The sequence below is a fragment of the Ricinus communis genome, chromosome 9 (genome assembly GCF_019578655.1).
Source record: "Ricinus communis isolate WT05 ecotype wild-type chromosome 9, ASM1957865v1, whole genome shotgun sequence".
Taxonomy (NCBI): domain Eukaryota; kingdom Viridiplantae; phylum Streptophyta; class Magnoliopsida; order Malpighiales; family Euphorbiaceae; genus Ricinus; species Ricinus communis.
In genome coordinates this window covers 12,835,462-12,846,758 of record NC_063264.1, presented here as the reverse complement: position 1 = coordinate 12,846,758, position 11,297 = coordinate 12,835,462, and the positions used below count along the sequence as shown (strand labels likewise).

The following is an 11,297-nucleotide window of genomic DNA, read 5'->3' as shown; positions in this document are numbered from 1 at the left end:
ATTCCTAAGTGCACTATCGGTCTGCTTCGGAATCTTGTTTCGTAGATGTCACAAACTTCATCATGAGCTCCTCTAAATTTGACTTCTTTTCTTGGGAGGAGGAGCTTGTGTAGGCCCACCGGTTAGCTGTGTTTGATGAAGTCTTTGGAAACTGGCGGATCCTGGGTATTATTGTTCCTCCAACCGAAATTGGGGTGATTGCGCCATCCAGGGTTGTATGTATTCTTTGTAAGGGTTAATCACTGCCTTGGGGCATTCCCATATAATCAACTGTTCAACATCGGAAGATATAGTAGAATTAGATGGAAAACTAATAGAAGATGAAGAAAACATACCTCCGCATGATCAGACCGTAATGCGGGCCACCACAAAACTCGCAGCCCAACGCTCGTTGCGTGAACCAAGATCCGGAGTTAGTAGATCTTCTTGGCTAGAAGCTCCACTTGAGCTCGCCAAGGCTGTAGAGTCCACTTGGTTGACCACTCCTTGTCTTCCTGGTTGGTTCCTAGAGGATTGCCATTGATAGTTGTTCATGGCCATTTCCTCTATCAAGTTCGAGCTTGCTCGGGCGTCTTCTTGTTAGCGCCCACTGCCGCATCCACCATCTCGCCTCGTTGCGAGGTTCAACCCGTCAGAAGGTCCGAACCTACATCCACACCGGCAATCCGTGATGTGGGCAGATCTCAAAAGATCTTTAAATCTCTCCCATGCATCGACATGCTTTCATCATCAAACTGCATAAAAGAAGATATGTCATTTCTAAGTTTAGCGCTTTTAGCGGGAGGAAAATACTTATATAAAAATTTTCTGACCAACGCCTTCCGGTGTAGTGATCATTGTGGAAGAGATTGCAACCATCTCTTTGCTCTGTCCCTCAAGGAAAATGGAAACAATCTCGGCCCGAATGGCATCATCGGTTGTTCCATTAATTTTGAATGTGTCACAAATCTCCAAAAAGTTGGAGATATGTGCATTGGGATCCTCACGGGCAATCCTCCAAACTGCACGCTTTGTTGGATCATCTGGATAACATTGGCCTTTATCTCAAAATTGTTGGCCGCTACAGCAGGTCTGACTATAATAGTTTTTGTCCCATCCAAAGATGGTCGAGCAAACTCGTACATCGTCCTCTGATCCTCATCGGCGTGGGGGTCATGGTTTTCCATCGTGTCTAGTCTATCCACAGGTATCTCAACCTTAATCTCCTCCTCTTCTAATTGCAACCTCTTCCTTAAGAGTCTGAGGGATCGTTCTGGATCAGATAGAGGCTCTATAAGATTCGAGTTTGAGCTCCTGGTCATAAACTACCTGAAACCGAAAGTCCACACAACCACCGATCAACAAAAATAATATAATAATAAATAATAATAGAATTAAAGAATAAATGAATAAAACAAATAATGACTAAATTAACACAAAAACAATTCACTCTAGTTCACCGTTACAGTTCCCCGGCAACGGCGCCAAAAACTTGATGGGTTCTTTATGCAACCTACACCTAAGGCGTTGAACCTATCGATGCAGCCCTAGCACTAGTGAGTATCAAGGTCGTATCCCCGAGATCGGGTGAACCTAGAGTTACTACCGCTTGCTATGTTATCTAGTCCGGAAATAGGGTGTGAAAGTTCTAACATACCAGCTAATGGTTATGAGTGCAATTAAGTAAATGAAGGACAACAATGGACAATTAAAAGACAATTGTAAAGAGAGAAATAAATCCAAAAGGGAGCCTAAGTGATGGAATTCTAAAGATGAATTTTATGGATTGCCGATCTTGCTTACCCGTGCCTAAATCCCGAATTGAATCCGGTTGCCTCTCGAGCTTCACGGATTCCTAAACCTGCACTAACCTAATGGAATCTCTTCCTATCAGATTACTACAAATTAGCATTAAGTATGATTTAAGACTATTAAGAGTTGTTAGTTCTTAATCCGGCGAGTAAATCAACCTCATCTCTAAGTGTTAACTACCAGTCCTTACTATTCAAAATCCAGTTGTAACAAGCATTTCTCAATGTCAAGAAACAACCTAATAAACAATTAATCCAACGTCTCAAATTAACTACATCAAACTTTTATTACTGAATAGCAAGAAGATTGCAAGAATGACAATTATTAAAAACTAACAATTAAGCATAATCCATCAGCAAAGGTGAACCCTAATGGATTCAAAAGATCTAGCTGCTCATGTTCATAGTCAAAGCAATTAAAGAACAAAATAAGGAAAAACAAATTAAAGGTATGTACACCCTTCTCTTTCAAGCTAAATGAGAAACCCTAAATTTGCAAATTCAAAATCTCAAACCCTAGTTGCCTCTTGAATGCTCCCAAAGTTTGTCTTGATCTTCAATTTGATGTTGGAATAAGTGGAATCCCCCCTTCAATTGATGAAAATTGATCTCTCTCGGTCTTCAATTGAGGTATAGGAAATATTTGATTAAGTGTGTGTCTTGGAATTGAGTCCAAAAATCATCTTTTTCAATTAGAATTCAAAATCGCCTATATAGTTGATTCAAGACGGCCGAGTCCAGTCAGTCTTGAATCATGGAGTCTGTTGTATTTGAGCCACCACAGGCCGGGATCCACCACAGCCGTGGCCGGAGGCCGTGGTGGCTACCAAGGCGGTCAAATGGCACAATTGGGGATAGTCACTTGATAATTCAGCACGGCCGGAGTCCAGGCCGTGCTCAACCCTCGGGGTGCTTGTTCTCGCCCAATTTGATGGATTTTGCTCCGTAATCCCACGTATTTCCCTCGATTACTGATGGTGTCCTTCAAAAATGACCTGAAACGAAAAGGGAAACAAAAGACAGGTGATTCTAGCATAAAACGGGATAATCATGCATAAAAATGTGAACAATCGGGCATGAAAACATGTATAGTATGATGCTTATCATTAAACAACCCCGTTAGAGGGGTATATGTTTCAACATGAGAAAACAACCCCATAACAGTGGTATATCTTACAACATGAGAAAACAACCCAAAAAAATTGGTATATTTATCAATATTAGAAAACAACCCCGTAAGAGGGGTATATTTGTCAATAATAGAAAACTACCCCGTTAGAGCGGTATATCTTTCAACATGAGAAAACAACCCCAAAAAAGGGGTATAGTTGTTAATCTGAGAAAACACCAAATATTAAAAAACAACCCCGTAAGAGGCGTATATCTTTCAATAAGGGAAAACAACCCCAAAAAAGTGGTATATTTGTCAATATGAGAAAAAAACACTGTAAGAGGGGTATATTTGTCAATATTATTAAACAACCCCGTAAGAGGGGTATATGTTTCAACATGAGAAAACAACCCCAAAACAGTGGTATATCTTACAACATGAGAAAACAACCCAAAAAAATTGGTATATTTGTCAATATTAGAAAACAACCCCGTAAGAGGGGTATATTTGTCAATATTAGAAAACAACCCCGTAGGAGGGGTATATTTGTCAATAATAGAAAACAACCCCGTAAGAGAGTTATATTTGTCAATATTAGAAAACAACCCTGCAGGAGGGGTATATTTGTCAATATTAGAAAACAACCCCATAAGAGGGGTATATTTGTCAATATTAGAACACAACCCCGTAAGAGGGGTATGTGTTTCAAAATGAGAAAACAACCCCAAAAAAGTGGTATACTTGTCAATATGAGAGAACAACCCCATAAGAGGGGTATATTTGTTAATATGAGAAAACAACCACGTAAGAGGGGTATATATGTCAATATTAGAAAACAACCCGTAAGACGGGTATATCTTTCAACATGAGAAAACAACCCCAAAAAAGTGGTATATTGGTAAAATGATAAAAAACCGTAAGAGGGGTATATTTTTCAACATGAGAAAACACCCCCAAAAAAGTGGTATATTTTTCAAAATTAGAAAACAACCCCGTAGGAGGGGTATATCTTTCAACATGAGAAAACAACCCTGTAAGAGGGGCATATTTGTCAATATTAGAACACAACCTCGTTGGAGTGGTATATCTTTCAAAATGAGAAAACAACCATAATACAGAGTCCAACCCTAGAGAGCACATAAAGGCTATCAATTTGCGATCAAGTAAGCAACTATTTAGTTTTATTCCTATTTCTGGTGATGATGATGTTGTGCAGGAATATTCGGGTAGGAAAGATGGAGATAGTAAGGTGATGGAGCCAGAGAAGATAGAGGGCAGGAAGAAGAGTCCTCTGAGGGAATACCAGTCCCCGATCCCATATCCTGCCAGGTTGAAGCATGAGAAAGTCGATCAACAGTTTGGTAAGTTTCTTAACTTGTTTAAACAATTGTGGATTAACTTATCTTTTGTTGAAGCTATTTCGTAGATGCCCAGGTATGTGAAGTTATTAAAGAAAATCTTAGCAATAAGAGGAAGTTAGAGGACTTGGCGATTGTGACCCTAAATGAGGAGTATTCGGCTATACTTCAGAACAAATTACCAGAGAAGAAGCGTGATCCAGGGAGTTTTATTGTCCCTTGTATGATTGGTGATTTGACAATTAGCAATGCTTTAGCTGACTTAGGAGCTAGCATTAATTTTATGTCGTACATTTTGTTTACCAAGTTTGGGCTGGGTGCATAATAGTTCTAATATTTTATTATGAGAAAACGACCCCATAAAAGTGGTATATTTATCCATACCAGAAAATAACCACGTATAACGTGTATATTTATTTAATATGAGAATACAGCACCATAAAAGTTGTGTAATTGCGAATCTGAAAAAACAACCTCGTTAGAACGGGTAAATTTTTTAATATGAGAAACAACCCCATATTACGGGGATATTTATCAATTGGAGAAAATAATCCCGAAATTTTAGTATATTTGTGAGTATGAGAAAACAACCACTTAAATGGGATAATTTTAGAATATGAGAAAATAACCCCATAAAGCGTGTATATTTATTAATTTGAGAGAACATCCTCGTAAAAGTAGTATAATTGCGAGTCTGAGAAAACAACCTCGTTAGAAGGGGTAAATTTGTTAATTTGAGAAAATAACCCCATAAGAGGGATATATCTATAAATATTAGAAAACAACCTCGTAATACGGGGATATTTATCAATCGGAGAAAATAACCCCGTAATTTCATATATTTGTGAGTATGAATAAACAACCCCTTAAATGGATTAATTTTATAATGTGAGAAAATAACCTCGTAAAAGGGTTATATTTGTCGATATAAGAAAATAACCCCGTAATATGTGTATATTTATGAATTTGAGAAAACAACCCCATAATAGTGCTAATAATTTATTATGAGAAAACGACCCCGTAAAAGTGGTATATTTATCAATATAAGAAAATAACCTCGTAAAACGTATATATTTATGAATATGAGAGAACAACACCGTAAAAGTAGTGAATTGCAAGTATAAGAAAACAGCCTCGTTAGAAGTGGTAAATTCTTTAATATGAGAAAACAACCCCGTAATATGGGGATATTTATCAATTGGAGAAAATAACCCCGAAATTTTGATATATTTGTGAGTATGAGAAAACAACCCCTTCAATGGGGTAATTTTAGATTATGAGAAAATAACTCCGTAAAAGGGGTATATTTGTTGATGTAACAAAATAACCTCGTAAAACGTGTATGTTTATGAATTCGAGAAAACAACCCCATAATACTGCTAATTATTTAATATAAGAAAACGACCCCATAAAAGTGGTATATTTATCAATATAAGAAAATAACCACGTAATACGGGTATATTTATGAATTTGAGAAAATAATCCCGTAATTTTTGTATATTTGTGAGTATGAGAAAACAACCCCTTAAATGTGTAATTTTAGAAAATGAGAAAATAACCCGTTAAAGGGGTATATTTGTCAATATAAGAAAATAACCTCGAAAACGTGTATATTTATGAATTTGAGAAAACAAAGCCGTAAAAATAGTGTAATTGAGAGTGTGAGAAAACAGCCTCGTAGAAGGGTAAATCTTTTAATATGAGAAAATAACTCCGTAAGAGGGGTAAATTTATACTTATTTCATAACAACCCCGTAATACAGGGATATTTATGAATCGGAGAAAATAACCCCATAATTTTGGTATATTTGTAAGTATGAGAAAACAACCCCTTAAATGGGTTAATTTTAGAAAATAAGAAAACAACCCCGTAAAAGGTGTATATTTGTCGATATAAGAAAATAATCTCGTAAAGCGTGTATATTTATAAATTGGACAAAAGAACCCCGTAATTGTGCTAATAATTTAATATGAGGAAACGACCCCATGATAGTGTTATATTTATCAATATAAGAAAATAACACAGTAAAACGTGTGTATTTGTGAATCTGGGAAAATAACCCCATAAAAGTAGTGTAATTGCGAGTATGAGAAAACAACCTCGTTAGAAGGTGTAAAGTTTTTAATATGGGAAAACAACCCGTAAGAGGGATATATTAAAAATATTAGCAAACAATCCCGTAATACGGGGATATTTATGAAACGAAAAAAATAACCCCGTAATTTTAGTATATTTGTGAGTATGAGAAAACAACCTCTTAAATGGATTAATTTTATAATATGAGAAACCATGTAAAAGGATTATATTTGTCGATAAAAGAAAATAATCCCGTAAAACGTGTGTATTTATGAATTTGAGAAAACAACCCCATAATAGTGCTAATAATTTATTATGAAAAAACGACCCCGTACAAGTGGTATATTTATCAATGTAAGAAAATATCTCCATAAAACGTGTATATTTATGAATCTCAGTAGTGTAATTACGAGTCTGAGAAAACAGCCTCGTAGAAGGGGTAAATCTTTTAATATGAGAAAACAACTCCGTAAGAGGGGTATATTTATAAATATTTGAAAACAACCCCGTAATACGGGGATATTTATCAATCGGAGAAAATAACCCCGTAATATTAGTGTATTGTGTGTATGAGAAAACAATCCCTTAAATGGGTAATTCTAGAATATGAGAAAATAACCCCGTAAAAGGGGTATATTTGTCGATATATGAAAATAATCCTGCAAAATGTGTATATTTATGAATTTGAGAAAACAACCCCATAATAGTACTAATAATTTATTATGAGAAACCGACCACGTTAAAGTGGTATATTTATCAATATAAGAAAATAACCTCGTAAAATGTGTATATTTATGAATATAAGAAAATAAACCCATAAAATAATGTAATTGCGAGTCTGAGAAAACAGCCTCGTAGAACGGGTAAATCTTTTAATATGATAAAATAACTTCGTTAGAGGAGTATATTTATAAAAGTTTGAAAACAACCTCGTAATACGGAGATATTTATCAATCAGAGAAAATAACCCCGTAATATTGGTATATTGTGAGTATGTGAAAACAACCCCTTAAATGGGTTAATTTTAGAATATGAGAAAACAACCCCGTAAAAGATGTATATTTATCGATATAAGAAAATAATTCCATAAAACGTGTATATTTATAAATTTGACCAAACAACCCCGTAATAGTACTATTATGAATCTGAGAAAACAATCCCATAAAAGTAGTCTAAGTGTAATTGCGAGTCTAAGAAAACAGCATCGTTAGAAGGTGTAAATATTTTAATATGAGAAAACAACCCCATAAGAGGGGTATATTGTAATTATTAGCAAACAACCCCATAATACGAGGATATTTATCGATCGGAGATAATAACCCCGAAATCTTGGTATATTTGTGAGTATGAGAAAACAACCCCTTAAATCGGGTAATTTTAGAATATGAGAAAATGACCTAGTAAAAGGGTACATTTATCGGTATAAGAAAATAACTCCGTGAAACGTGTATATTGATGAATCTGAAAAACAATCCCGTAAGAGTGGTATATTAATAAATATTTGAAAACAACCCCGTAATACGTGATATTTATCAATCGGAGAAAATAACCTTGTAATATTGGTATATTTGTAAGTATGACAAAATAACCCCTTAAATGGATAACCCGTAAAAGAAGTATATTTGTCAATATAAGAAAATAACCCCAAAAACATGTATATTTATGAATTTGACAAAACAACCCCATAATAGTACTAATAATTTAATATGAGAAAACGACCCCATAAAAGTGGTATATTTATCAATGTAAGAAAATAACCTCATAATATAGGTATATTTATCAATATAAGAAAATAACCCCGTAAACGTGTGTATTTATGGACTGTGAAAACAAACACGTAAAAGTAGTGTAATTGCGAGTCTGAGAAATCAGCATCGTAGAAGGGGTAAATCTTTTAATATAAGAAAACAACTCCGTAAAGGGTATATATTTATAAATATTAGAAAAAAACTATGTAATGCAGGAATATTTATCTACTAGAGAAAATAACCCCGTAATTTTCGTATATTTGTGAGTATGAGAAGACCTCTTAAATGGCTTAATTTTATAATATGAGAAAATAATCCCGTAAAAGGGGTATATTTGTCCACATCAGAAAATAACCCCGTAAAATGTGTATATTTATGAATCTGAGAAAACAACCCCGTAAAAGGGGTTTATTTATAAATATTTGAAAACAACCCCTTAATATAGGGATATTTTATCAATCAGAGAAAATAACGCTGTAATATTGGTATATCTGTGAGTATGAGAAAACAACCCCTTAAATGGGTTAATTTTATAATATGAGAAAATAACCCCATAAAAGGGGTATATTTGTCCATATAAGAAAATAATCCCGTAAAACGTGTATATTTATGAATCTGAGTAAACAATCCCGTAAGAGGGCTATATTTATAAATACTTGAAAACAACCCCGTAATATGGAGATATTTATCAATCGGAGAAAATAACCCCGTAAAATGTATATATTTATGAATCTAAGAACACAACCTCGTAAAAGTAGTGTAATTGCGAATATGAGAAAATAGGCTCGTTAGAAGGGGTAAATTTTTTAATATGAGCAAACAACCCCGTAATACGGGGATAATTATCAATCGGAGTATATTTATGAGTATGAGAAAACAACCCCTTAAATGGGTTAATTTTATAATATGAGAAACACTATAAAAGGGTTATATTTGTCGATATAAGAAAATAATCCCGTAAAACGTGTGTATTTATGAATTTGAGAATACAATCCCAGAATAGTGCTAATAATTTATTATGAGAAAACGACCCCGTACATGTGGTATATTTATCAATGTAAGAAAATAGCAACGTAAAATATGTATATTTATCAATATAAGATAATATCTCCGTAAAACGTGTATATTTATGAATCTGAGAAAACAAACCCATAAAAGAAGTGTAATTACGAGTCTGAGAAAACAGCCTCGTTAGAAGGGGTAAATTTTTAATATAAGAAAACTACGCCGTAAGAGGGATATATCTATAAATATTACAAAATAACCCCGTAATACGAGGATATTTATCAATCGAAGAAAATAACTTTGTAATTTTGGTATATTTGTAAGTAAGAGAAAATGACCTCTCAAATGGATTAATTTTATAACATGAAAAAATAACCTTGTAAAAGGAGTATATTTGTCGATATAAGAAAATAACCCCGTAAAACGTTTATATTTATGAATTTGAGAAAACAGCCCCATAATAGTGCTAATAATTTATTATGAGAATACGACCCCGTAAAAGTGGTATATTTATCAATATAAAAAAATAATCTCGTAAAACGTGTATATTGATGAATCTGAGAAAACAACACCGTAAAAGTAGTGTAATTGCGAGTCTAAGAAAACGGCCTCGTTAGAACGGGTACAGTTTTTAATATGAGAAAACAACACCGTAAGAGGGGTATTATCTATAAATCGGAGAAAATAACCCCCTAATTTTGGTATATTTATGAGTATGAGAAAACGACCCCTTAAATGGATTAATTTTATAATATGAGGAAATAACACCGTAAAAGGAGTATATTTGTCGATATAAGAAAATAACCACAAAAAATGTGTATATTTATGAATTTGAGAAAACAACCCCAAAATAGTGCTAATAATTTATTATGAGAAAACGACCCCGTAAAAGTAGTATATTTATCAATATAAGATAATAACCTCGTAAAATGTTTATATTTGTGAATCTGAGAAAACAACATCGTAAAAGTAGTAAATTGCGAGTCTGAGAAAACAGCCTCGTTAAAAGGGGTAAATTTTTTAATATGAAAAAACAACCCCGTAAAATAGTGAATTGCAAGTCTTAAACATCCACGTTAGAAGGGGTAAATTTTTAATTTCAGAAAACAACCCCGTAATACAGGGATATTTATGAATTGGAGAAAATAATCCCGTAATATTGATATATTTGTGAGTATGAGAAAATAACCCCTTAAATGGGGTAATTTTAGAATTTGAGAAAATAACTCTGTAAAAGGGGTATATTTATCGATATAAGAAAATAACCCCATAGTACGTGTATATTTATGAATTTGAGAAAACAAACCCATAATAGTGATAATAATTTATTATAAGAAAACGACCCCGTAAAAGTGGTATATTTATAAATATAAGAAAATAAGCTCGTAAAACGTGTATATTTATGAATTTGAGAAAACAACACTGTAAAAGTAGTAAATTGCGAGTCTGAGAAAACAACCTCGTTAGAAGGGGTAAATTTTTTAATATGGGAAAACAACCCCGTAAAAGTAGTGAATTGCAAGTCTTAGAAAACATCCTCGTTAGAAGGGGTAAATTTTTTAATATGAAAAACAACCCAGTAATGGGGAGATATTTATCAATTGGAGAAAATAAGCCCGTAATTTTGGTATATTTATGAGTATGAGTAAACAACCCCTTAAATGAGATAATTTAGAATATGAGAAAATAACCCCGTAAAAGGAGTATATTTGTCCATATAAGAAAATAACCCCGTAAAATGTGTATATTTATGAATTTGAGAAAACAACCCCATAATAGTACAAGTAATTTATTATGAGAAAACGACCCCATAAAAGTGGTATATTGATCAATATGAGAAAACAACCTCGTAAAAGTAGTATAATTGCGAGTCTGAGAAAACAGCCTTGTTAGAAGTGGTAAATTTTTAAATATGAGAAAACAACCCCGTAAGAGGGGTATATCTATAAATTTTAGAAAACAACCCCGTAATACGAGGATATTTATCAATCAGTGAAAATAACTCCGTAATTTTAGTTAATTTGTGAGTGAGAGAAAATGACCCCTTAAATGAATTAATTTTATAATATGAGAAAATAACCCCGTAAAAGGGTTATATTTGTCGATATAAGAAAATAAAGCCGTAAAACGTGTATATTTATGAGTTTGAGAAGACAACCCCATAATAGTACTAATAATCTATTATTAGAGAACGACCGCGTAAAAGTG

The 11,297-nt window shown here is 33.7% G+C and overlaps 1 non-coding gene across 1 annotated transcript; it reads left to right on the top strand.

Annotated features, from left to right (window-relative positions):
• Nucleotides 1–662: 662 nt before the first annotated feature.
• LOC112536775 lies at nt 663–767 on the top strand. Its single transcript, XR_003080728.2, has one exon. It is a non-coding gene; the product is annotated as a small nucleolar RNA R71 (small nucleolar RNA).
• Nucleotides 768–11,297: the final 10,530 nt, after the last annotated feature.